General features: G+C 57.8%; 1 protein-coding gene across 1 annotated transcript in view; it reads left to right on the top strand.

The window, feature by feature from the left end:
• The first annotated feature begins 5,719 nt into the window (after window positions 1-5,719).
• Window positions 5,720-26,172, top strand: part of BICRA (BRD4 interacting chromatin remodeling complex associated protein) — a 77,102-nt gene continuing 56,649 nt past the window's right edge. The window contains exon 1 of the mRNA XM_075536877.1: window positions 5,720-5,841. The gene's annotated coding sequence lies outside the window, so the exon portion shown is untranslated. The remainder of the gene's footprint in view (window positions 5,842-26,172) is intronic.

The following is a 26,172-nucleotide window of genomic DNA, read 5'->3' as shown; positions in this document are numbered from 1 at the left end:
TGCTTGGTTTGGGGTATTTACCAGCAAATGGGCTCCCACTCCTGGTGACCCCGTGTGTGTGTCAGAGAACAGCTGCGTGCGTACGGTTTTCAGTGGCTGATTTTTCTAAAGTAGCTTGCCAGGCCATTCTTCTGATGCACCTCAGGGTAGACTCAAACCTCTGACCTTTTGGTCAGCATACTTAAGGGATTTGGGTGTCCACCAAAGGATTTCTTCCACTTTTGAACATTTTTTGCCATAGAGCAGTGGTTCTCAACCTTTCTCCTGCCGCGACCCTTTTAAAACAGTTCCTTATGTGGTGGGGACCCCCCCCCTGCCCAACCATAAAATCATTTCCGTGGCTACTTCATCACTGTCATTTTGCTAGGAGCCCCAGTGGCTTCGTGGGTTATGAGTTTGGCTGCTCATCACAAGGTCAACAGTTCCAAACCACCAGCTGCTCCAAGGGGAGAAAGCTGAGACTTTCTACTTCTGAATCAGGTGACTCCTGTGAAAGGGTCGTTCGCTCCCCCAAAGGGCGAACGTGGGGTTTTCAACCCGTGGGCGCTGCTGTTGCATATTGTTGGAGGAGCGTGTGCATTAGGGTGCGTGAACGATATGCTTCCATTAAACCGATGAGAAAACAGAGGGGCTGGAGGGGAAGTGGCTTGTTCCTGGCTCCTCTGTGACTTACCAGCAACCAAGTTCGTGACGGCACACCCCGGGCATGCAGGATTAGTCCACAGGAGTCGTAGGAGCCCTGGTGGCCCGGTGCTTCAACACTCTCAGCTGCAAAGCCACCAGGAGCACAGGTTTGTCACTGTGCTCCTGTAAGGATGAGCCCATGGCCCTGGATTTGATGGAGTTGATCCCGACTCAGTGATACTACTGTGATACCGCCCCTGCTGTGGGATTCTGAGACTGATTCTTTACAGAAGTAGAAAGTCTCAGCTTTCTCTCCTTGGAGCAGCTGGTGGTTTGGAACTGTTGACCTTGTGATGAGCAGCCAAACTCATAACCCACGAAGCCACTGGGGCTCCTAGGCAGACACCGTAGACCAGTGCTTCCCAAAGTGGCCGATACTGACCTTGAGGGGCGCTGGACGGTTTAAAAAAAACCCAAGTCACTGCCATAGAGTCCACTCTGACCCGCTGCGACCCTACAGGAAAGAGACAACTGCCCTTTGGGGTTTAAATCTCTCTGGGAGGAGGGTCTGTAGCAGTAGAGACCTCCCCCACTAACAATAAAAAACAGTTACATAGAAACAATGGCAGAAACTTACACTTTCTCCTAGATTCTGGGCTACAAAGGCTTTTTTCATTGCTGAGGGTGGGGCATGGAGTAATTTCGTTTGTTTGTCCGCCAACTAAGTTTGGGAACCCACGCCCTGGAGCAGGGGCTTGGCACACTGCGGCTGACCATATGGGGCTCTTTCGGCACATCCACGTGGCTTTGAAGTCAAATTGAACAAATTTAAAGGCTATTATTCAGATCATGGTGATTTTTATTTTTTCTGGTAAAATCTAATTATGGCTCTCAAATAATTTTTTTTTCTGAGTAATGTTTAAATTATTGTGTGGGACAGGATCGGCTCTTCCATGTCAAAAGTTTGCCAACCTCCTGCCGTAGAAAATAGAGACCTGTCCATGGAGGAAGATGGTCGGATCATTCCCCTGGGATGGGGGTGGGGTATGGGGAGGGGTCCCTCTCAGAAGCTATTGGGGGGGGGGCGGCACTGCTTCCCTGCTGTCAGGACTGACTCAAAGCTCATGGGTCTGGAGAGGTAGGCCTAGGGGTACGGCGCTGAACTAGTCTGGTCTCCCTGGTGCAACTCGGGTCTCAACCCAGTGTTCGCAGGTTGCACCGGACAGCAAGTGTTTCCTTAGGTCCACCTTTGACCTGGCCTTTGGGTGCCCGAGGAACTCTGGTGGTGCAGTGGTTACAATTCTGGTTGATAACCCCCAGGTCAGCAGTTTGAAACCATGGGGGGGGGGTATAGGGCTTTTGGCTCCTGTCAAGACTTGCAGTCTCAGAAACTACCAGGGGGCAGTCCTACGTTGTCCTGTGGGCTCCACGAGGATGCAGCATCAACTGGATGGAAGAGAGTTCGTTTTATTGTTTTGGGGTGACTTTGACCTTGAGGCCTTTCTCTGACTTTGGCCACTGCTGCCCAGAAGGCGTAGACATCTGTCTTTTGTCTCTGGGAGTCTCTTCCGCCCAGCCTGCTGTGGCTAAGTTTGGAGCAGGCTTTTTGTTTGTTTACTTCATACCTGGGCCGGGCCGCCTGTCCCAAGTAGTGTCCTGTGGCCTCAAGACCATTTCCCTAAGAGGTCAGAGGTGTGTTTGTGACTTTGAGGACCCAAGTGTCAAACACAACACCAGCACTGGAGCCTGCCAGGAGGCTGCCGCTGAGGGCCAAGGAACTTATTGCCCTTGTCCCCTGATTGGCTGTCAGCTGCATGTCTATCTGGGGGTAGGAACCGGAGAGTCTAGGGTCAAGACACTCCCTGCAGACACTTGCTAGCTGCCATCCGTCCTCAACCCCGTGTGATACGGAGCAGAACTGCTCTTTAGAGCTTGCTTGTACTCTTAATGGAAGCAAGTTGCCAGCACTTTTCTTCCGGAGTACCTCTGGGTGGGTTTGAACCATGAACCCTTAGGTTATCCACGAATTACCAACCTCACACGCGTGTCACCCAGGCTCAGTGGCATACGCTGCCAGGTCCCAAAACAAACAAACAAACAAACCCAACTTCCTGTGTGAATGAGTAATCTTGGACAAAGCCACCTCCAATTCCTCAAGTCTTTCTGGATTGTCATCCAGCCAGAATACCCGGGGCTGGCAGCTATGAGGGATACCAAAGTGCCACCCAGCAACGTCTTAAGGCAGGGGTGGAGCCCCGCCTACTTCCTGGTGTGTGACCATGAGCAAAACAATCCTCTTCTCTGAGTCAGTTTGTTTACACCCTGTAGGACAGGGCTGACAGCCCTGGTAGGGCCCTGGTTAATCTCTGGGCCGCTAACCGGAAGGCTGGTGGTCTGAGTCCATAGACCCCTCTGCAGCAGAAAGCAGCAGCAGTCAACTTCAGTAAGGAGGACCGAAAACCCTGTGGAAGTGGTTCTCTGGTCACATAGGCGGCTGTGAGTCAGAATGGACTTGGCAGGACACACCAAGAGGTAGCTCTGAGGACGAAACAAAACCAGGACACTTAGGATATTATATATATATATAGATAGATAGATAGATAGATAGATAGATATAACATAAGCAACAAACAGCTAATCAGTCTATAGAGCAGTACAAATGGCTCAGTGCAACTCACTTCCGTGAGACAGTTAACATCCTGGCAGTCCTTCAAATCTTGAGGGCTGCCGGGTACAAGTCAAGGAAGCAGACAGCTGAGTCCTCTGTAGAGCAATTCAGGCTATCCAGACACAGGCAGGAACAAGGCAGGTCACCCACAGTCAGCCAGATGACAGGGTCTGACAGTCCCCAGCTAAAGTGATGTATACTCCAGTGCCTTGGCGAAGCAGGCCTTGAAGGAACCTCAAACTACAGCGACACAGTCCACCGGTTAGGGGGTCCCATAGGTAGTGTAGCTTGCAAATTGAGTCAGAGAACCAGCTAAGGCAGCCGCACACTGGTCTGATCATCAAAGAGCAAGAGACCAGAAAGGAAGGAGCCATTTATCTCTCCGGCCTTCCATTGATCCCACGTGTTGAATGGCCAGGTTGGCACAATAAACCTACCTCTCATGCTCCAACCCACTGCCCTGGAGAGGATTCTGACTCAAAGCAACCTAGAGGGCAGAGCTGAACTGCCTTACAGGGCTTCTGAGGCTGTCAATGTTTAAGGCAGCATACTGCCACAGCTTGCTCCCTCGGAGCAAGCAGCTTGTGAGTCCCGACCGCTGATGTTTCCATTACAGGACCAGGCACCACCAGGGCTCCGTGGTGATGGCTCAGGGTGTGGTTCACTCACTCAGGACAGATGGGGGTCTGGGCAGTGTGGAAGGGGCAGGTTGTACAAAGTCACCATCTATGCAAGCGTCCGTGACTGTTGCCTTTGATGGGCTGTGGATGGCAACAGTGTCGGTTACTCTGGTTCTGCTTGCTCTCCGAAATGGAAAAGAGTTTCCTTTTTGTGTAATCAACAACAGCAGCCAGCAGTTACCTGGCACTTCCTGGCAGATGGTACATTGATAACTCATTTCCCTCTAATGACCCTAGCCTCACCAGCCCCCGCACCCTATACAGACCAGGAAATGCCCTGTCCCCGCTCCCCCCACACAACAGAGGCTGTCATCTGCCCCAGGTCACACAGCAAGGAAGTAGCAAAGGTGGGATATGGATGTAAGAGGCTGATTGGTGGAAACCGGGGCCCTTCACCTGGTTTCACAGGACTGTACTTTGTGGCAGTACAAAGCCGGTCGCTGGTGGTTTCCGGGCCCAAAGTGTAATCACTACACCAAGAGGGCCCCCCTAACTAAATGGTAAACCACCAGCAACTCAGCAGGAGAAAGATAATAGGATGCCTTTACTTCTGACCTCAGTTGATAGCTGAGCATTTTAATCGCTGCAGCACCTGGAGAGGGCAATTCCACCCATCCCTCCCTCCCTCCCTATAGTATCGCTGAGTCGGGATCCAGAGAAGGCCACGGTAATAATGGGACCACAAGGGTACACGCTGATCCTCACGAAACATTTATTAGGCACTTACTGGGTGCGCGGTGCTTTGCTAGAACACGGAGGAGGCAGACAAGTATGAGACCCCAGTGTCAGTTCCCCTGGGGCTGTCAGTGTCATCAATGGGATCCCCCGTAGGGAACTGGCAAACGGTAGCAAACACCAAACTCACTGACATCGAGTTCTGACTCACAGTGCCCCAACAGGATAGGGTAGACCTGCCCCTGTGGGTTCCCAAGACGTGTCTCCTCACTGAAGTAGAAAGCCGCCTTTTCCTCCCGAAGAGTGGCTGGTGGCTTCGAACTGCCGACCTTCCGGTACACAACAGGCTCTTGCTAAATGCAGCCCAGGCAAGGCGGAAGCAGCGTTCTGGGGCTGCTGGGATTCCCATAAGCGCGGCTGGGAGGTCCGAGGCGGCGAGGAAAGTAGCCGGTGAGTGCTCAGGCGTGTCCGGCGGGGAGGGAGGTCCTCACCGGTCGCCCCCAAATCCCCGATCTAACATCTCACTCCCTTTGCCACTCCTATCACTCCACGCTTCCATCTCCGGCGCTTCCTCCGCCACCTTTAGCCTCTAGTCTCGCTCCCCCGACACCCTTCCGGGTCTCTCCCCTGGAGGACCCCGCAGCCTGAGAAGGGACCCCAAAGCCGCCCCGCACCTAAGGATCCAGGGTGCAAGCAAACTCCGCAGCAGCCCGTGCTGGAAGGCGCCCCCTCCCTCCCCCACCTCGGGACCGGGAGCTGGGGGTGGGGCCGGCGCCGCGACGCAGGGCGTGCGCGGCTTCCCATTGGCCGTCGTGCCCGCCGCTCGGTGAGGGGCGGGGCTTCCCGGAGCCCGTCCCCCGGCGAGGGCGGAGGGACGAGGAGGAGGAGGAAGGAGGAGGGGGGGGCGGAACACAAAACCTGCAAGGCTTTTTTTTTTTTACCCCTTGGTCTTTTGCATTTCATTAATTTGCGCCCCCCCCGCCCCGGCCCGCGGGGTCCTCGGCGGCGCGGCGCGGGTCGGGCGGGCGGGCGGCGGCGCGGGGCGGCGGGCCGGCTGCCGCTGCCGCGCGGGCCGCCATGCGATCAGGCAGTGCGCTGACCGGCCCGGCCGGCCGGCCCCTTCTGGGTCCTCCCTGTGCAGCCCGTGCGGGGCCGTCCCGGAGACCCCGCGCCGACGGCTGCTCAAACATCAGGGTGAGTTTCTCACAATGTAGCAATTTCTCTTTAAATCTCTTAACTCTCTCTACCTGCGAGTCGGGGCTGTGACAGGGCGCCGAAGCGAGGGGGGAGTGGGGCTGGGCGGCGAGGGGGTGTACGCGGGGGGGCGAGCCGGGGCCGAACCCACCCCCCCGACACACACACTCACACACACACTCACACACACACACACACTCAGCCCCCCAGCCGGGGCACAGCGCCCGCCGCCTCCTTCGCTGCGCGGCGCCCACCGCCGCCGCCGACCCGGTCCCCACCCCCCCGCCCCGCCGCTCTCACCGCCGCCGCCGCCGCCGCCGCGACCCCGCGGGGACCCCCGCGCCCCTAGCGCCCCTGCCCCAGCCCGGCGCCCGCTGCCTGCCCGGCCCTCCTGCCGGCTGCCGGGGATACAATGGGGCGGTGGAGAGACGGGAGCTAACATTCCACGGGGGGAGGGGCGAGACCCCCCCTTCCCAGCACCCCGGGGCTCCTACCCCAGCGCTGCGCCCTGCTTTTCGGGAGGAGGGCAATGGGACAGCGGGTGATGATGTCCGGAGCCTTTAGCCTTCCCCCACTTGCCGGTCCTCTGCTACGCCTCCCTCCCCCCCCCAACCTCTCCCCAGGGTGCCGGGGGCCAAGCTGGTAAGGCGACAGGCCAGAAGCCCACCAGGTCTCCCCTGCTACCATGCCCCTAAACAATGAAAGGGAGTTGATTGGACCCCCCGCCCCCAGCAATGGACGGAGTTGACTTGTCCCCCCAAAACCTTTCTCTGCTCCCCACGCAGCTGGCTTATTCTGGAGGGGGCTGGCACGGGGGGAGGGCTGGAACCTCACCCCCTGTCACCTCCCGAGGTCGCAGGCGCCCACCCCCCCCTTCCACCAAGTCCACCCTTCGGCCCTGGGAAGGGGGGCTCCAGGCCCAGCCCAGGCACCGCGCTCGGGAGTTGACCTTTAGACAAAGGCAGCTCTTTGCCTGGGGTGAGCCAGCCGAGCCCGGGCTCCTGCGGAGGGCGGTTGGGCCCGAGCCCCCGGAGGGAGGGAGGGATGCAGCCATCTGGTTTCCCATCCCTGGCCGCCCCTCGCTGCCGCCCCGGGCTCCTGTCACGGACGGCCACGGGGACACAAGGGCTGGGGGGTGGGGGGCAGTCCAGGCTTCGGTCGGTCGGTCTATAGCTGGGAAAGGTGCGGGCTCGGCTGGGAAGGTGCGGGCTCGGGCTCCGGCCCTGATTGCAAGGCTCGGCGGCTCCCTGGTCTCTGCGCCCCCTTTGTTTTGCTTTGTCGTTCTGAGCTGCCTGAACTTCCTCGGAGGTGAGGTCAGAGGCTACCTTGTCAGCTCTCCCCAGGATGCCATGGTGACAGGTCCCAGCCCTCTGGTGTCCTCCGCCTGTGGACTGCAGCCCCTGCCCAACCCCTTGTCCAGTAATCACCCTCTTTGGTACCCCCCGCCCCCGCCTCTCCAATATTATAATAAGAATCCAGGGATGTGTTTGCATTTCTCTCCCGCGACCTTTCTCAGAGAGACAGTTTACCCTGACACCCAGGCTGGGGATGTAGGAGAACTTCTTTGTGCTTTTCAGCCTCGCCCCCTGACCTAGGGGTGGGTGGCCAAGGGGGACCAAGTGAGTCCTGACCCACCCCTGGGTGATGGGAGAGAAAGGCAAACAGCTCAGAAACACTCTCCTCTTCCCAGGCACCCACCGGTGGGACTCGGGCGTGTTTACCTCCTACCCCCCATCTCCCCCATGGCTCCCCGACTCCCAGAAGCCGGAAATAACAACAGCTCCCTACTCAGGGAGTATGATGGGATTGGCTTCCACTAAGTGTAGTCCACAGTACAACTCCTGACAGACAAATGGAGACTCAGAGAGGTTAAGCTGCTTGCTCAGGGTCACACAGCCTGGGGTCATACTTGAGTCAAGTTTCGCTGTTCCAAACTATTAGGCCTTTGACCTTGCCCTCCTGGTTGGCCCCTTGACTTCCTTTCACCTGGAGGTCCTGAATCTAGATAATATTCCTGCCCCCACCACTTAGACCATTGACTGCACCTCTCCCACCCCTGGGGAAGCCACCAGAGAGCCCTGGGCTGAGGGGAGGGTCCATTGCTGCCCAAGAGAAGCCTGTCTAGACAGGTGGCCTGGGGCTTGGGGCCACCCGGGAGCCAGCCAGACAATCACCCTCCCCCACTGTCACCTGGGCTGGAACTTGGCCCCACTTGCGACCACTCAACACTGCTGGGAGAGGAGCCCAGTCCTGAGGGACTTCTCTATCTTGTGACCCGCCCTCCTGTGACCTGCCAAGGATCCCTGATACAGCTGGCTGGGAACCTCCCCCGCTCCATTCTCTCCGTTGGCCCTGTAGTGGCCCCGAACCTGCTATCGCATGGATGTTGATGCTGATGTTGGGGGCAGATCTACCCTGCCCTGTAGGGTCACTAGGACAGTGACTTTGGTTTGAGTGACCCCTTGGGTCAGAGTACAACTGACCCCTGTGATTTTTCTCGGTTGTTAACTTTCGGGGAGCGTGGATTCTCCCACAAAGCGCCCCCCACTCCCGTGAGTCTGAGTGCTGCCGTTTCAAGGCTTAACCGCTGCACCACTAAGGGCTCCTTCTTCTGTCCCCTTTCTGCCCCATTGCCTTCGAGTAGATTTGGACTCTTGGCAGCCCTGGGTCATTTGCTGAGGCTCTGTAAATCAGGACCAGAGGAGCAGACAGCCTCATCTTTCTCCCCCAGAACCATGGTGGGGTTTGAGCGGCCAACCTTCCCATTAATCGCCCAGTGCTTAGCCCAGTGGGCCATCGGGGCTCCTGTCAGGTTAGGCGGGGTCATCTGAGTTACTCTCCTCAGTTTTGTCTTCCGCAAGTGGTGTTGATGAAGCGCTCCTTGAACTGTGGAAATAGCCTGGGAGCGTATGCTAATAGACCGTGCGTGCTTGCGGAGGGCTCCTGCTTGCGGAGGGCTCGCGTGGGCTGGGGAGTTTGGGGCGGGCTGGGAAGCACCATGTAACTGGCCAGTTAGTTTACCACAGGCCCCTGGGCCCTGCTGACTCAGCAGGCTGCTCACTGAGTGCCTGCAGGGGCGGAGGGAGGAGGGATGTTGGGTGCTGGCAGGTAAAGACACCCTGTGTCTGGAGGAGGTCCCTGTCTTGGGAAAGGCAGAGCGGTATAGGGGTCATCTTCCAGTGCCAGCACCCCAGGGAGCCTGCCGGACCAGGAGCCAGCTGCCTCCGCTCCTTGGGTGTGTCACTGCAGGGAAGGCGGGGGCTAAAAGCTGGACTGGAAAGGGCCCGGCTCACCCAGTGAAGGAGGTAGTAGTGCAGGTGCTCCTCTTGCACTGGTCCCTGGGAGGTGCAGGTGACGTTCAGGCAGCTGCTAAACCTGGAAGTTGTCCTTTGAACCCACCTGGTATGGTGCCACGGTGGAAAGGTCTAGCAATCTGCTCCTGTAAAGACTTGTTGTTGGGTGCTGCCAAGCCGATTTCTCCACTCCTAGCCACCCCCGGGACGGAGTAGAACTGCCCTGCAGGGTTTCTCAGAGTTCCTGTAGCCCAGTCGTGAGATGCTCAGCTGCTAACGGGAAGGTCGGTGGTTCAAGTCCATCAGCCGCTGCTCGGGAAGAGAACGACTCTGCTTCTCTAAAGATGACAGCCTTGGAAACCTTTGGGCCCCCTCTGCTCCATCCTACCTCAAGGCTTTGGGTTTGGGTTTGGGTTTTTGTCCCCCCACCCCACCATGGATTTCTAGACTGCTCAAGCAGACGGCCTGGACTTTGTACCCTGGAGACGGCGGGGGGGGGGGTAGGTTTGAACCACTAACCTTTGCGTTCCCACCTGAGGGCTTACACATTTTGCCACCTTTGGTAAAGACGACTGCCTAGGAAACCCTGTGCAGCATTCCACCCTGTGACACAGCAGAGTTGCCCCGAGTCGGAACCGAGGGTGCCATTGGACAGATGGGTAAACTGAGGCCCTCATCAGGGTCTGTGACCGAGCTCAAGGTTATAGGAGCTGGAGTGAGGGAGGAGGGGCTCTGTTGCTCTGCAGAGCTGGGTGGGTGCACCCCCTATGAGTTCTGATCTCAGGGGCCCAGAGGATCCCCTACCCCCCAGCCTCCACCTTCAGTGTGCAGATATCTTTGTGTGGGCCCCCCCCCCAAGGTTCCCAGGGGCTACCTTTGAGCCCCAGGTCTGACTGCCAGCAGAGCCCCCAAGCCTACCCAGCTTCCCCCCACCCCCACCCCCTGGGGCAGGGGGGTGCTGCCTGGACTCTTGGTCTCAAGAATGCCGAGGGCTGCTGGTAGGGGGAAGTTAATTGGAAACAGGAAAACATGGCATTCCTTTCTGGGCTGCCTGGGCCTGGGCTTGGAAAGCTGTGAGGGGCGGGCGGCCTTTCCCCCCTCCTGGCCAGCACTAGGGGTGGGGGGAGGTGGAGGGTAGGGGGTGGGTTATCTTCCAGCCCTTCCCCCTCACTTACCACCTTTCACTCTCTAGCTTCCAGCCCAAGATGTTAGCTGCTTCCCCACCCCTCCCATTAGAATAAGTTGCCCCCCATTCCCACCCCCACCCCATTCCCCTATTTCTCTCCCAGTCTCCTCACCGGGTCCGAGGACATGCTAGAGCTAAGTCCCCAGCATGGATGCAGCACAGACCCCCCTGGGGACGGGTGGGCTAATTATCCCCAAGGTTCCCCCCTCATTCCTTCCCTTGGCGTCCCCCCTGCTTGGAACACCGCTGTTGGAGTGTCTTCCCCGGGGACTACTTCCCCCACTGGGGAGAGGTTTTCCAGGCATCTCTATTTTGCTGACGGTGACTCTCCGGGAAGAGTGTGTGCATTGGCGGTGGGTCTGTTCACAGTGTACTTCCTGAGGGCCTACTGTGTGCCCCCAGCCTTCAGAAGTGAGGGGGTGAGGAAATGGGAACACCGTCCCAGACAAAACCAGCTGCCAAGGGATCAACGTGCACTCCAAGTGACGCCGCCTGTCAGTAGGACTGCCCGGCCGCCACAGGGTTCACGTGGCGGTGATCCTTGGCTCTGGAAAAGCAACAAGGATTGCCAGACCTTTCTTTCACAGTGCCTTTCAGTGGGCTTAAGCTGCCAGGTTGGCAGCCCAGGGCCAGTAGCCAAGTGCTGTGCCACCCAGGGCTGGTGGGTCCCGGCCCGGAGGATGGGAATAGAGATAAGGGTTGTCATCGAGGGCTGTGGAGTTGATTAATTTGGGCTGGGTGGTCTGAGCAGGCCCCGAGGAGGAGGCTCCTTCTCTCTCTAAGTGACATAGACACACACAGGGGCTGATGCCGAGTCCCAGAGATCACGAGACCACTCTTCAGCCCCAATGGGCTACCGGTTGCTGCTGGGGCTTCGGTTGGTGCCACACAGAATGTGCTGAGACGCGTCCCCGAGATCCAGGGCTGCCTGCGGTCGCGATCTCTCAGTCACACACTTGGCTTGGGCTCCTGTCCGAGTGCTTACCGGTTCAAGCCCACCAGCCGCTCTGCAGGAGAACACTGAGGCTGTCCGCTCCCACACAGAGTTCCAGCTTCCAAAGTCCCTCAGAGACTGTCATACCCTGTCCCATAGGGCAGAGCCCGGGGTTCGGTTTGTCTTGTGAGCGTGCCCTCAAAAACTAGGTCCATTGCCAACTCCGTTTGGAGCAGGGAGGCCAGCTCGGGAGGTGACAGGGATGGTGTGGGGCATTTTCCAGAGGGCGTCCTGGTAGATCCAGGATGCCAGATGATCACACTAGGTGTGATCAGACTTTGTAGTAGAAAGAAGTTTTCAGAACATGGAAAACTTCATGGGCCAGGAAAGCCACTCCGGGGAATTGTTTTCTGTTGCGATAATGCACCCTGTTCGTCCTGCGAGGGGAGCCGGGGCCGTCCTGCGGGGATCTCCCTGGGAAACCTTACCCCGCCTGCCCTACACCCCTCCAGCCTTTTACCCCGTCAGACATCTTTCTCTTCCGCAAACTCAGAGCCCATTTTGGAAGGAGGACGGTCTGAGTCCCTGGTGGCTTGCCCAAACCGCCGGCCTGACGTGATTTGGATCCAAGACCAGGATCTCGGGGGGGAGGGGTTAGAGGTGGAAGCCTCGCTGTCAGCTGGATGGGGCTCTCTGGGCGTCACCGTCCCAGAGCCTCACAGGGGCAGTTCTGCCCTCCTACAGGGCGGCTGTGGGTCGGCACCGGCTGGAGAGCAGTGAGTGATGGATGCATGTATGTTGTCTGCTGTCAAGTCAACCATGATACTCGGTGACCCCGGGCACCAAGGAACAAAACGCTGCCTGGCTTGGACTGTGGCGATCTGCAGGATTTCCATCGGCTGTTTGTTTTTGTTTTGTTTTCAGAAGTAGCTTGCCAGGCCTTTCTTCCTAGCCTTCCTAGCCTAGCCTGGAAGCTCTGTGGAGCCTGTGACCCGTTCAGCAGCCTAGCATTGGTTCAGCAGCCTAGCATTGCGGCTGTGCTTGTGCATGAGCTGTATCAGGCAGGCGGGAATGGAAAGACCCCACCCCCCGGCCGCGTCCCCATGTGGGAGACCAGCCATCCCTGAACCTCACTGTGCTTAGGGTGAGCATTTGCAGCGCAAATCGCGTTCGTCTTGTGTGAAACTTTCATACTGTGTGGTTTCTACGCAGCATTCTGTTTCGTGGCCTCCATTGCAGTTGCCCCAGCGTCCCAGCATTCTTCCCTCTCCCGCCCTGGGTCGCCTGTTTCTGTGCCATTCGCCCCTCTTTCCTGCCGGTTCTTGCCTTCCGTGCTCGGTTCTGGGGCAACTGCTGCCCTTTAGCTCTGCTCAGGTTGACAGTTCGGCGAACATTTCTCCCTGGTTACTCACTGGACAGGCCCAGCTATTGTTAGGCAGAAAGGTCTGAGAGCGGCTCTGCTCCAGGTTCTCCAAGCCGTGTCATAGGGACATAGCCTCAGGGTTCCTCCAGTATCAGACCAGTCAATCTGGTCTTTTTTTTAAAATAGTTTTTTTTGGTTTGTTTGTTTGGTGTACATTTTTCTCCCACCCTATCCAGGAATCGCTTTCTGTTAATTGTGATCAGAGAAGTCGGTCTTGGTAGCTTGGTAGCCAGATACCATCTGGTTCTGCTCTCAGGGTCATGGACCCTTTCACAGGTTCATGTGATCCACTGTTAGCCCAGTGGGCTCACTCTTGCCTCCAGTCTTTGATCTTCTTCATACTTTTTTGCTTCAGGCAGGAAGAGAAAAAGGAGTTGTATCTTCAATGGCCTGCTGTCAAGCTTTTTAAGACTCCATTTATTACTCACCCAAAACTCATTGCCTCCTGACTCAGAGCGACCTCATAGGACAGAGTCGAACTTGCCCGTGGGTGTCCTAGACTGTAAATCTTCATGAGAGTAGAAAGCCTCAACTCTCTCCCACGGAGTAGCTGATGGTTTAAAGCTGCTGACCTGGCCACCAGCAGTGGGATTTGCTCCCCCACTACGCCACCAGGCCTCTGCTGCTTAGTAGAATAGGATGTCGGACATTGTCCCTGTGGACTCTGTTGACCTAGCTGTCCCCCAAGACTCTGGCCCTAAGCCCCAGGAGCCCAGTGACTCAGTCCCTCCAGGTGCTGGCTTATGGCTCCGAAGTTTGCCTCACTTTCCCCTCTCGTGCTGCACCACACGATTTGCAGCCCGTGCGAACACGGCAGCGTGTAGGAGCCCTTCAGCCAGCTCTGTGGGTGCTGGTGGGTGTGTCCCCATTTGCTGCCACTCCCTGCCGGTTCAAGTGAGTACCTATCTCTTTAGCCACTTGTGAATTCACGTTTGTTCCTACTGTTCTTGCAGGAATGTGGGCGTGATCTCTTTAACTCTCTCTTGCTTGTACCCTCCCCCCCCCATGTCCTCCTGTGCCTTGGTCCCCTTGTGGTGACCTCCCTCCTACTCTACTGCCTTCCCCTCCATCCGCCGCTTTCAAGTGACGGAAAGCAAGCCCGAGCCCTGGTATTTTCAGTCACCTCCTGTGCACGTGGAAGTGGACATGGAACAAGGAGGCCAAAGAGTCAACACATTTGAATGCTGGTGAAGAGTGCCGGAAGGACATGGACCTCCAAAAGAACGGACAGCTCTGTCTTGGGAGAAGGTACCGCCCGAATGCTCCCTAGAGCCAAGTATGATGGCCCTTTATCTCGCGTACTTTGGACACGTTCTCAGGAGAGACCAGTCCTTCAAGGACATCCTGCTGGGTGAAGCAGAGGGGCAGCGAAGGAGAGGAAGACCTTCAACAAGATGATGGCCACGGTGGCTGCAGCCACGGGCTCCAACGTGAGAACAGTTGTGAAGATGGCGCAGGAGCGGGCCGTGCAGCGCCAGCCTAGCAGCAAGTTACTAACCGGCTTCCCAGCGAGTCAGCAAGGAGCCCTGCTGGCATAATGGATTCCGTGGCGGGCTGCTAAGCCCAGCGTCAGCAGTTCGAAACCACCAGACAACACTCCACAGATGGGGCTCTCTGCCCCTATAAAGCCTCTCCGGAACCCACAGGGGCAGTTCAGCCCTGTCGTGAAGGGTGACTGTGAGTCAGAATCGATGGTAGTGAGTGCGGAGCTCTGAGTTCAAGACTCCTCAGTGGAACGTGGAAAGCTCATGCTGCTCAGAAAATTGACACTCTCGGAAACTCACAGGGCCAGTTCCCTGTCCTACAGGGTCACTGAGAGTCAGAATTGACTCCATGGCAGTGAGTTCAGTCTGGAGGTCTGCCTATTTTTTTTTTTTTCAGTTGGACTGCTTGTGTGTGTTTGAGGCGTTGGCAGTTTTTATAAAATTTAGAGATCAAGCTCTGGGCAGGTAGGTCATTGATAAAATTATTTTCTCACAACCACGCCTGTATCTTTTAAAAATAGACAGTTGCTTATTTTTCACACCAGGCAACAGACTACTGCTCTTGAGTTGATGCTGACCCCCAGGGCAGAGCAGAGTGGCCCCCGTGAGTTCTGGGACTGTCACTCTTTGTGGGAATAGCAAGCCCCGTCTGTCCTTCTCCTGTGGAGTGGTCTGTGGTTTTGAACGGCTGACCTTGTGGTCAGCAGCCCAACACGTAGCCACACCACCACCAGCGCGTAAACGGTCCTTCCTTTTAAGCTACCTTTCTTACAGATCGCGCCATGTCATCTCCGGGGCCATCTGACAATTCATACACACTCTCTTGTTCATTATTTTTTTCTTGGCTCCCAGACTGCGGCATCCTGGGACCAGGAGGTGTTTCTAAGTCTTTTTTTCTAGGTGAACCAGGAAGGGGTGTGGGCCTAATCAGGAGACTGGGCTCTTATCAGGGGACGTGGTAGCTCTGCCTGGGGCTGAATTCCTAGGAGCTCGCTTGCTGGATCCTTATCTCCAGGAGCCCTGTGGCAGGCACAGTGGATGGGGCAAAGTCTGTGGTTCAAACCCACCACCTCGTCCTCAGGAGAGAGATGAGGCTCTTTGCTCGTCTAAAGATCCACAGCCTGGGAAAACCACGGGCAGCTCTCCCGGGTCCCATAGGGTTGCTGTGAGTTGGAGTCACCTCGTGGCAGTGAGTGTTTGAGCGAGATTCCTATCTTGGCTGCTCGTGCGAGGCTTCTCAGGAGCTGCATCCCGAATGATTTTGTTGTCCGTCCTCGCCAGTCTCATCCCACCTGGACATCGGGCTGCATCTGGAGGTCACCAGGAACCTTTGTTCCTAGTGACCTCCTTGTCTGGTCCTCCCATTTGGTGGCCTGCGCTGTGCCACTTGAGGAAGAAATCAGGGCTGGGATCTGGAGCCCAGTGACTGGCCCAGACAGTTTGCTTGCTCTGGACCTCCATCTAACTCTCCTCCCAACCCCAGATCCGTAAACATGTCGTGAGAAGTCATTAATACCCACAGTCCTGCAGGGGGTGGGCATAACCATGGCGTAGTGGTTCCTCGATGGGGCTGCTAACCACAAGGTCAGCTGTTCAAAACCACCAGCTGCCCAGAGGGAGAAAGATGAGTTAGTCTCAGAAACCCACTGGGAGAGCGCTACCTGCCTTATCGAGTGGCTTTGAGTCTGATTGCACTCGGCGGCAGTGAGTTCTTGGGAACACATGGTTGGCTTTGTCCATCAGCAGGACCGGTTGACCTTCTCCGGCAGTTCTCTGTCTCTCTGTGGGGGCCTTTCCACCCCACTAGGCCATGCATGAGGAGTCTCGGTGGTGAAGTGATCAAGCCAGGGGCTTGTTAGCCCCAGTGTCAGTGGTTTAAACCCACCTGCCGTTCCTCAGGATAAGGATGGGGCTTTATGGTCCCATAATGATTCATGGCCTCCAGAGCAATTCTACTCTGCCCCATGGGGTTGCCCTGTGTCAGGTGGCAGTGGGCTTGGTTTGGGGCCCGGACAGGGATCGGAATACTCGCTTTTCCTCCCAATCCAGGCAAGCAGTTCCCTTTCCAGGGCTCAGTGTCTTCTCCCTGGGGCCCCACCCAGGAGGAGCCGGGCATCGGGAGACTGGGAGAAGTGGCCCAGACTGCTGCTGCTGCATTCCCTCCCAGGAGGCCACGCGCACACTCATCTGAAAGCTCCCCATTGTCCTCCGCCCAGGCGCACGGCGAACAATGCTGGCATTCTCAACTGCATGGCAGCAGAGGGCCCGGGGCAAGCCCAACCGGCCTGACCTAGGACTCTCCCACTCAGTGCCTCAGTTTCTCCAACTGGAAGAACCGTGACTAGCAGGCGGCCCACCACGGGCGTGCTCACAGCTGTGGGTGGCGGAGGGCGGCGACTCCGACTCCTGGCAACCTCGTGGATTGCACAGAGTAGAACTGCACTCCAGCAGGCTTTCAAAGCTGTCCCCTTTGGGGAGCAGATGGCCAGGCCTCTCTTCCTCGGGACCATCAGGTGGGCTTGAACTGCCGGCCTCTAGGCTAGTGATAGAGCACAGACCAGTCAGGCCACACTGGAAGCAGGTCTTGTAGCAAGGACTTAAGAGAACCCTGGTGGCTTGATGGTAACGCATTGGGCTGCTAACCACAAGGTCAGTGGTTTGAAACCACCAGCCGCTCCTTAGAGGAAAAGACCTGGGCTTTCTACTCCTGTAAAGAGCAACAGTCTCAGAAACCCACAAGCGCAGTTCTAGCCTGCCCTACAGGGTCGCTGGGCGTCAGAACACTAGCAGATACTCAGTGGCAACCCACAGCGGCGAGCCAGAGGCTCTTGGTGGTGTCCCCCATTCCCGCTCATGGCAGCCCTCGGGTTTCAGAGTAGGATGCCCCCCCCCGTGGCTTCCCCCCCCCCCCAGTTCCCAATACAGTCATCTTTCTCTTGCCGAGTGGTCGGTGGATTTGAACTGCTGTTCTTTTGGTTGACAGCTGAGCGCTTACCTGCAGCATCACCAGGGCCCCCCTCCTTGGGAGTTCTGGGGCTCAGCCGCCCCCCACCCCCGTCTCCCGCTTGCCATGCCCCCCCATCTTCCTGCCCCCCCGCGTGTCTGTCCCTGTTGAGCAGGGTTTGGGAACTCACCCCTACTTGCTAGCAGGCTTGGGGTGGGGAAGGCATGCAAAAGTCGTATACCTAGAGGGGGAGTCCGAGTCGTGAGGCCCAAGGCAGAGGCTTGGACTGGATGGCCTGGAGGTGAGCGGTCACCGAGGCCTGGGCGTGTCCCCGGTGTCCCTCGCTCACCTGGGGTTTGGAGAACGTTATTGTCACTTCTCCGAGTCCAGGTGAGGAACTGGCCCCTGTGCTCTTTACAGCAGCTCCCACGTGGACAAATATGTGGCAGGTCCCTGCTCAGAGCGCGCCCGCCCTCAGATGGCGGCGGTCACACCGCTCGTTAGTTAGTCCTTCGGGATCTGCCAGCCTCGGGGCAAGGGGCATGAAATGCCCTCCACCACTAAAGGTTGCCCGTTCAAGCCCACCCAGCAGTGTCGTGGAAGAAAGGCCTGAGCTGTGCATCTGAAAGATGGCACCCAAGAAAACCCCCCTGGAGCCGTGCGCCTCAGGCAGGCTCACACGTGGGATCAGAGGAAGGGAGGAGGCCCCTGGATCACCCCGACCCCCACCAGCCAGGCGCAGCTGCCTTCAGCCCCTGCCCTGCCCCACCCCCTGCATTTCTCCTTTGGAACCTTCCGCAGTGTCCGGAGGGGCAGGGGGAGACTGGCTGACTTCTAGGTGACCTTGCCTCCCCCACCCCCCTGAGTTCCAGCTTGGTTGGGGGCTGAGGGACCCTAGTTACGTGAGCCTTGGGGCTCGGAGGAGCCTGGGAGGTGCAGGGCGCTTGAGTCCCCAAGGACCACCTCAGTGGGGCGGTGGATGCATCTGAGGTTAGGTGCCTTGCCAACGTCTGTTGTTGCCCCTGGGTGGGCCCCTGCCCCACAGGACACTTGTGATCACCCGTTGGCCCTGGTGCCTTCCCTCCCACCCCTCGGCCGGCTCGGCCCCAGCAGCCTGTGTCTCCCTGGCCTCCCTCCCCGAGTCCACACCTAATGGGGCTCTGTTCATAGCGGGCGCCCAGTAGCTGCTATTGTTAGTTGTCTTCTTGCTGACACACAGTAGCAGGTGCGGAGGGAGGGAGGGAGGGAGGGAGAGTCGTCAGCTCTTGGCTGTGGCGAGCCCCTGACTCATGGCGACGGCAGGTCCCACAGGCCAGAAGGCTAGCAGACTGCCTACTCCTGACACCATCCCTACAGTCGTTGCTGATCCAACCCTTTTGGCCCGTAGGATTTGGTTTCGGTTTTTTCCCTTTCCCACTGGCTGTGAAAAGAAAATCCGGCGAAGATTTACAGAGCAAACCCATTTACTCGTCCTTTTCGCTGATTGCGGCCCCCACACGGTGTATCATGGCTTGCCCGTCCTCCCCGTGTTTCCTCTTGGCAGGTCGTCCCCTCTCCTGTCCCCCCCAAGCTGCCCTCATCGTCTCAGATGGCTGAGTATTCTAAGGTGTGTGGACCTCCCTACTGTGATTCCGGCCTTTATAGACAGACATGCCCGTTGTTCAGCTGATCACTGCGCTGTACGAGGAGAGGTGGGAGCACGGGGAGAGGGAGTAAGCTCAGTCCCGGGCCCGAAGGGTGACGGAGGGCCGTAGGGTCGGCGTCCCACAGGTCTCCCTCCAGCTAGCAAGCTTGGTCTGTTTTCTTTTGCAGATTTTGAGCGCTGGTCTGCATTTTCTGCCCCATTCTAGCCAGGACTTTCTCTGCGATTCCTTTCAGAGAAGTTGGTAGTGGCAGCCGGGCACCATGTCGTTCTGCTCTCGTGGTCTCTGGTTCACGTGGTCTTCCACGTGTCTCTGATCAAAAAACAAACCGGTCGCCATCAGGTCGATGCGAACTCACAGTGACCCCACAGGACCAGGGAGAACTGCCCCCTCATCTTGCTCGCAAAGAGCGAGCGACTGGTGTTTTTGAACCGCTCACCGGGTGGCTAACAGCCGGATGAGGAACCACTACGCCACCAGTGCCCCTATCGTTGTGCCCACACCTCAGGCTTTCAGGGGCTGGTTTCCAGAAGTAGGTGACCGGGCCTTTCCTCCTTGTCGGTCTTAGTAGCCTGCCCAGCATCACAGCTACACGACAGCTCCCGTTGACAGACACAGGCGGTGGCGGCTGTGCGAGGGGTGCATTGGCTGTTGCAGGGGAACCCAGATCCATTAGACCCTAAACTGCAACGAGGAATGGGGGCCGTGTGAGCCTCGACCCTGCGTTCTCAGCTCCTGGCACGCCATAGGGGCCCCACAGATGTTTGTTGACTGAGTGTCTGATGCCCCGTGCCACAGGGTGGAAATAGGGACGCTAAGCACTGGCATTGGGCATCCTGAGTTTGTTCCCCTCCCCACCCCCCCACCCCAAACATGACCTCCCCGTTTTGTTGTTACGATGTTGCCATTGCGTTGATTCCCACTCACGGTGACCTCGTGGGTTTCGGGGTAGAACCGAATTCCGTGGGGTTTTCTCAGCCATTGTTATAAGGAAATCCAACCACCAGGCTCTTCTTCCTTGTACCGCTGGGTGGCTTTGAACTTACAACTTTTGAGGTTGTCTGCTCTCACAAAGGGTTTCAGTCTCGGAAACCTCATGGAGGGTGCCGTGAGTTCAGCCCCCCATGGCAGTGGGGTTGGGTTAGGTTAAGCAGCCATCGAGTCACCTTCGGGTAGTACTCAGCCACTAACATAAAAAAGGCCCTGCTCGGCTGCTAGCCAAAGGTCAGGGGTTCAAACTCACCAGCCTCTCCAAGGGAGAAAGATGCTTCTGTGAAGTTTACAGCCTTGTGAACCCCGTGGGGCCAGTGGAACAGCCCTGTCCTGTAGGGCAGGGTTCGTGTGAGTTGAAATTGACCGAGTTTGCTCACTAACCTAAAGGTCAGCATGTCTCATTTACTCAGCGGTGCTGTGGAAGAAAGGCCTGGGGCTCTATCTGCTTCTGTAAAGACAACAGCCACAGAAAGCCCAGAGCGGTCTGCCCCATAGCACACAGGGTCTCAGCGAGTCCGAATTCACCCAGCAGCAGAGTGCCCTCTTCAGGTTGTAAGGTGAACCCCTCACAGGCTTGAGTAAAGGAGAAATGCCTGCCTCTGGGAGGGATGCAGTGCCACGGCAGGGCCTCTGGGAGGGAGTGTGGTATAGTGGTAGGGGTGCAGTGCTGTGGCAGGGAATGCAGTGCTGTGGCAGGTCCTCTGGGGTGGATGCAGTGCCACGGCAGGTCCTCTGGCAGGGGGCAGTGCCGTGGCAGGGGATACAGTGCCGTGGCAGGTCCTCTGGCAGGGGGCAGTGCCGTGGCAGGGGGTGTTTGCAGTGGCAGGTTCTCTGTGGGGTACAGTGCCGTGGCAGGGGTGCAGTGCCATGGCAGGTCCTCTGGCAGGGGTGCAGTGATGTGGTAGGGTATGCAGTGCCGTGGCAGGTCCTCTGACGGATGTTCAGTGACGTGTCAGGGTATGCAGTGCAGTGGCAGGTCCTCTGGCAGGGGTGCAGTGATGTGGCAGGGGATGCAGTGCCGTGGCAGGTCCTCTGACGGATGTTCAGTGACGTGTCAGGGTATGCAGTGCAGTGGCAGGTCCTCTGGCAGGGGTGCAGTGATGTGGCAGGGGATGCAGTGCAGTGGCAGGTCCTCTGGCAGGGGTGCAGTGATGTGGTAGGGGATGCAGTGCCGTGGCAGGTCCTCTGGTGGATGTTCAGTGACGTGTCAGGGTATGCAGTGCAGTGGCAGGTCCTCTGGCAGGGGTGCAGTGATGTGGCAGGGTATGCAGTGCCGTGGCAGGTCCTCTGACGGATGTTCAGTGACGTGTCAGGGTATGCAGTGCAGTGGCAGGTCCTCTGGCAGGGGTGCAGTGATGTGGCAGGGGATGCAGTGCCGTGGCAGGTCCTCTGGCGGATGTTCAGTGACGTGTCAGGGTATGCAGTGCAGTGGCAGGTCCTCTGGCAGGGGTGCAGTGATGTGGCAGGGGATGCAGTGCAGTGGCAGGTCCTCTGGCAGGGGTGCAGTGATGTGGCAGGGGATGCAGTGCCGTGGCAGGTCCTCTGGCAGGGGTGCAGTGATGTGGCAGGGGATGCAGTGCCCTGGCGGGGGTTCAGTGCCGTGGCAGGGTGCGTGCAGTGCCATGGCAGGTCCTCTGTGGGGTTCAGTGCCATGGCAGGTTCTCTGGCAGGGGTGCAGTGCCGTGACGGGATGTAGTGCTGTGGCAGGTTCTCTGGCAGGGGATGCAGTTCTGTGGCAGGTCCTCTGGCAGGGGTGCAGTGCCGTGGCAGGTCCTCTGGCAGGGGGTGCAGTGCCGTGGCAGGGGATGAAGTTCTGTGGCAGGTCCTCTGGCAGGGTGCGGTGCCGTGGCAGGTCCTCTGGCAGGGGTGCAGTGCCGTGGCAGGGCATGCAGTGTCGTGGCAGGTCCTCTGGGAGGGGTTCAGTGCCATGGCAGGCCCCGGCCTTCCCACCCTGGCCTCAGTGGCATTACCAGGCTGTCTCCGGCGTGACACACCCATCTCAGGGAGGCTTTGTGAGGGGCTGTTTGCAACGCATTTCTCTCTCCGTGTCTTTACCAGAAGAGCCCTGGCAGTGTTGTGGTGAAGGGCTCAGCTGCTAACTGAATGGTTGGCAGTTCACCCCCGGGAGCTCCAAGGGAGAAAGTTGGGGCGCTCTGCTACTGTAGAGACTGGCAGCCTCAGGAACCCTGCGGGATCATGCTGCCCTGTGCTTGAGGGTCACCCTGGGGAGGCAGGCAGTCGGGGTTAGATGAGTGAGGGGAGACTTCTCCTCCTGCGCAGCCTACCCCCATCCACAGCCCACTGTTTCAGTTTGCAGCCTCAAGAAATGTGTCACGTTGTCACGGAGGGGCAGGGAGCCCAAAGAACCCTCGGACAGACAACCAGAAGGGAGCGTTTTATTTTCGCTTAGAACTTTTATCAGAGCTGCCTAAAGAAAACAATGGCGTGGCTTTGTAATTCATTATTGTTACATTGTGTCATGTTTCAGTGTCAGGTTTAACACAATAACATCAGCACCCTGGGGGCCACAATCAGTCTGCTTTTGGCTCCTCACCAAAAGGCTGAGTTGATCTAACTCCTGGGGGACCCAGGTGAGGGGCCGCGTGGAACTGGGCCAGTGGGCTCTCTGGGCCATCACCCTCACAGGACCAGACAGACCCGTCTTTTTCTCTTAGAGTGTGCATTAGAACCAGCAACCTTCTGGTGGGTAACCGAGGACATGACCACTTGGCCACCAGAGCACTTGTTCAGTTTGTGCACCTTTGTGCTTTGGATAGAGGAGCCCTGGTGCCCTAGTGGTTATGCTTTGGGCGGCCACCCACAAGGTGAGCAGTTTGAAGCCACCAGCCACTCCTCAGGAGAGAGACGAGGCTTTCCACTCCCGGAAGGAGTTACAGTCTGGGAAACCCACAGGGGCAGTTCTGTCCTGTCTCCAGGGGTCGCTGTGAGCCAGAGTGACTTGATGGCCATGAGTTTGCTTTGTGTTTGTTGTCTTAACTTCATGTGCATGGAGCTACGCGACAGTGGGAAATACTGTGAGACTGCCCAGCATGGCACAGAACCACGAAGGGAGCGCAGGCTTGGGGGAAACGGCGCCCACAGCTTTTGCACGCAGGGTATCCACCAGCCGCCCCGTTGTGGGAAACTGCAGGGTCCGCGATGCGGTGGGCAGGAAAGCCCAATGAAAGGAGGCGGGCCTGAACTTGCACGGCCGTTCGAGGAGGCCCCTGTGGGCACGAGTGCCAGTGCTCCAGGCAACCCGTCTGGGTTTGTTACGTGGTGTCTCAGAGCAGACGCACACCGAATGCAGGGATGCGTTAATCAGTCGGTGGAAATGCTGTGACCAGGGGCTCCCAGGAACCCATCCTCTGTGTGTCGATCAGGCTTGATTCCGCAATGATGGTGACCTCAGAGTCCAATGAGCGCAAGCTAGCCACCTTCTGCTCAGCAGGTGTCAGCAGGGCGTCCTGACCACGCCAGGCCGGGGCTCGCCTCCCAGCTCAGCACGGGCAGTCTTCTGTCGTGACCCCGCAAGTTTTTTCCAGAAGTAGATCACCAGGCCTTTCTTCCTAGCCCGGCTGCGTCTGGAGGCTCCCCCGAAGCCTCCCCACCAAAGGTGACCTCGCTGGTGTCTGAAATGGGGGTGTCCCAGCTTCCAGCATCCCAGCAACACGCATGCCACCAGCGGTAGGCACACTGAGCGATGGCGGGAGGCAGCCATGTCTGTGGGTGGGGGCTCTGACCCCAGAGAATCAAGTCCTAGCGCTTACTGGGCTGGTAGACGGATGCGGAGAGGAGAGAGGAAAGAACGGATGACTGGATGAGGTTCTGAGTGGAAATGTCTCAGAAGGCGGGCCCCTGGGAGGTTTCTGAAGTCTCCGGGTTGAGGATGATCCCCCAGAGAGAGGACAGGAGAGAATTAAGACTCAGTCTTGGTGGCCGCCCATGTGTAGGGCAGAAGCAAAAGCAGTAGAAAGAAGGGAGATGCGTGAGGAGGAGGAGGAGGAGGAGGATGGGCCATGGCAGTGTCTCCAGGGCAAAGGGGGCTGTTTCTGAATAGGCTTCGCTGAGCCGGGCCGGAGGTCAGGCTCCTGGATCCGCTGCAGGTTGTCCAGGGAGCAGGGCTTCCAAGAGAGGTGTGAGAGAATGCAGCCAGGAGCCTTGGAGAAGGGGGCTGTGTGCGTGGAAGGAGGAGGGAAGGAATGAAGTCCTTGGGAAAAATGGACACCCCCCCCCCCCTTGCATCCTACGGCAGGGAGAAAGGCGGGGCTTTCTACTCCCCGGAGAGTTGTAGTCTCGGAAACTCTCAGGGGTCGTGTCTCTGGGAGTCAGCTTAGACTCGACAGCAGGGAGTCTAGTCCCCAGGTGGCATATCCAGTTTGCCCGGCGACTGCTAACCTGAAGGCTGGCGGTGGTTTGATCCCACTGAGCAGTGCCCAGGAAGAGAGGCCTGCGGGGCTGCTTCCATAAGACGCCAGCCAAAAAGATCCTCTGGCAAACCCTGCTCTGTAACACGGGGGCCCCCGAGTCAGACTTGACCGGACGCAAGGAGCTTGTAGGAAAGATGACCCCGGTGGACACTGCGTATTTATTACTCAGAGGTACAGTGGAGGGGGATTACACAGACCTGGCCACCTCCTCCATTTCCCCATAGGCAGCCACGAGGGACGTGGCCATCGCCGAACTCCGTCTCCAGATCTTGTCACCACCCCAGACTGAAACTCGGTGCCACTAAGCAGTGGACCGCCTCCTCCCTCGCTTCCTGCCGACACCTTTCCCCTTGCTGGGTAGTCCCTCTAAGTGGGGCCATAAAGTAGTTATTGCTCTGCCCCTGTCACTCGGGGTGGCTGCGTCACACCCAGGCCACGTTTGGTGGATCCATCCATCCCTTGATGGACACACACAGAAGTCATCGCATGTGGCTCCTAAACTCGTGGGGCGGCAGGCTGCTAAAAGTTTTTGACAGAGCTGTGAGAAATAGCTTTTGTTTTCCTCTTTTGTGGGGACAAAGACTGGCCTTTGTGGGGTACCCACTGTGTTCCAGGGACTTTAGGGACACCGTTTCATCTAACCATCGAAGCTGATCTGGGAAGGGGGGACACACATCCCTTTAACACTGAGGATGCAGACTCAGGGCACTGGGGCAGCAGCTGGTGTGAATCCCCCGGTGCCCCCAAGAGGCTGCCTTCGGGGCCTGGCCTCCCCTTGGAAAACCAGGGGCTGGACTCACTTTGTCCCGGGGCTGTGTCCCTTTGGGAGGGCCCATGTTTCAAGAAGCCTCAATAAAACAGCATGTTTGGGGGGGAAAAAAACCAGCATGTTTGGGGGTGGGTGTTGATTCCCCCCTCTTGGGGGCACGGGTGTGCAAGGCTCTGTCCGAGTCTCTGTCTTCGAGTCCATTGGTCGCAGACCCAGGGGTGAGGCCACCCGATCTTGAGGGGACTCTCAGAAAAGGGGCCTCGTGGGTGACGTGTTGGGCTGCTGACCACAAGGTCAGCGGTTTGAAACCACCGGCCGCTCTTAGAGAGAAAGAGGAGGCCTTCTTCTCCTCAAAAGAGCTACCACCTCAGAAACCCACAGGGGCCGTTCTGCCCTGTCCTGCCAGGGTCGCTGTGAGTCGGAATGGATTCGATGGTAGTCAGCGTGGTATCTTTGAGGCTAACTCTTCGTGCTTGACTTTTTGAGGAAATACTGAAAACAGGCAGCCAGGGATTTAAGAAATGATCCGTCTGTCCTTGGGGGCCCCTGGGAGTCCATAGGTCAACTGCTAACCCCTGACTTCTTCCTGTAGAACACGGAGTTGTCTGAACTGGGCTTGCACCCGCGGCCTCGCTTCTCCTTGCCTGTCTGTTCGTTGGCACGTTGTCCTGGGCTCGGCTCTCCGGAGCATGTCCGCACGTCCGAGGACCTGCACGGGTGCTGCTGTGGGTGCCGCCGCCTCTGTTCCCACTCACAGTGACCCGGGTCCAGCGGAGTGAAAGGCTGCCCGACCCAGAGCCACGCTTACAGCTCTCTTTACGGACGAGCCCACTGTTGCGCACACCGTGTCAGTCTATCTCGCTGAGGTGGCTCTCGCTTTTTGGCCGCCCCTCGACATAATCCTATCCGAACCAGGCCCGCTGCCATCCGGGCACTCTGGTTTGACACAGGATTTCCTCCAGGCTCTGAATCCACGGACACAGTCTTCACGAGAGCCGGAAGCCTCGTCTTTCTCCCTCAGATGGGCTTGTGGTTTCAAACTACTGACCCTGTGGCTCGCAGCCCAGCAGTGACACTTCTTCACCGGTCAAGTGAGGAGGAGGCGGCAGATGCTTATGCAACTGAGGAGGCACCCAGGCCACCAGTTTGGACCTCAGTGGAGAAGCAGGAGGAGGGTGGGGCCTGCAGGTGCTGGGTGTGGCCACAGTGCCCCCCCCCAACTGGCCCCTTTT

This window comes from Tenrec ecaudatus, chromosome 18 (assembly GCF_050624435.1).
Source record: "Tenrec ecaudatus isolate mTenEca1 chromosome 18, mTenEca1.hap1, whole genome shotgun sequence".
Taxonomy (NCBI): Eukaryota; Metazoa; Chordata; class Mammalia; order Afrosoricida; family Tenrecidae; genus Tenrec; species Tenrec ecaudatus.
This window is presented reverse-complemented; position numbering and strand designations above follow the sequence as displayed.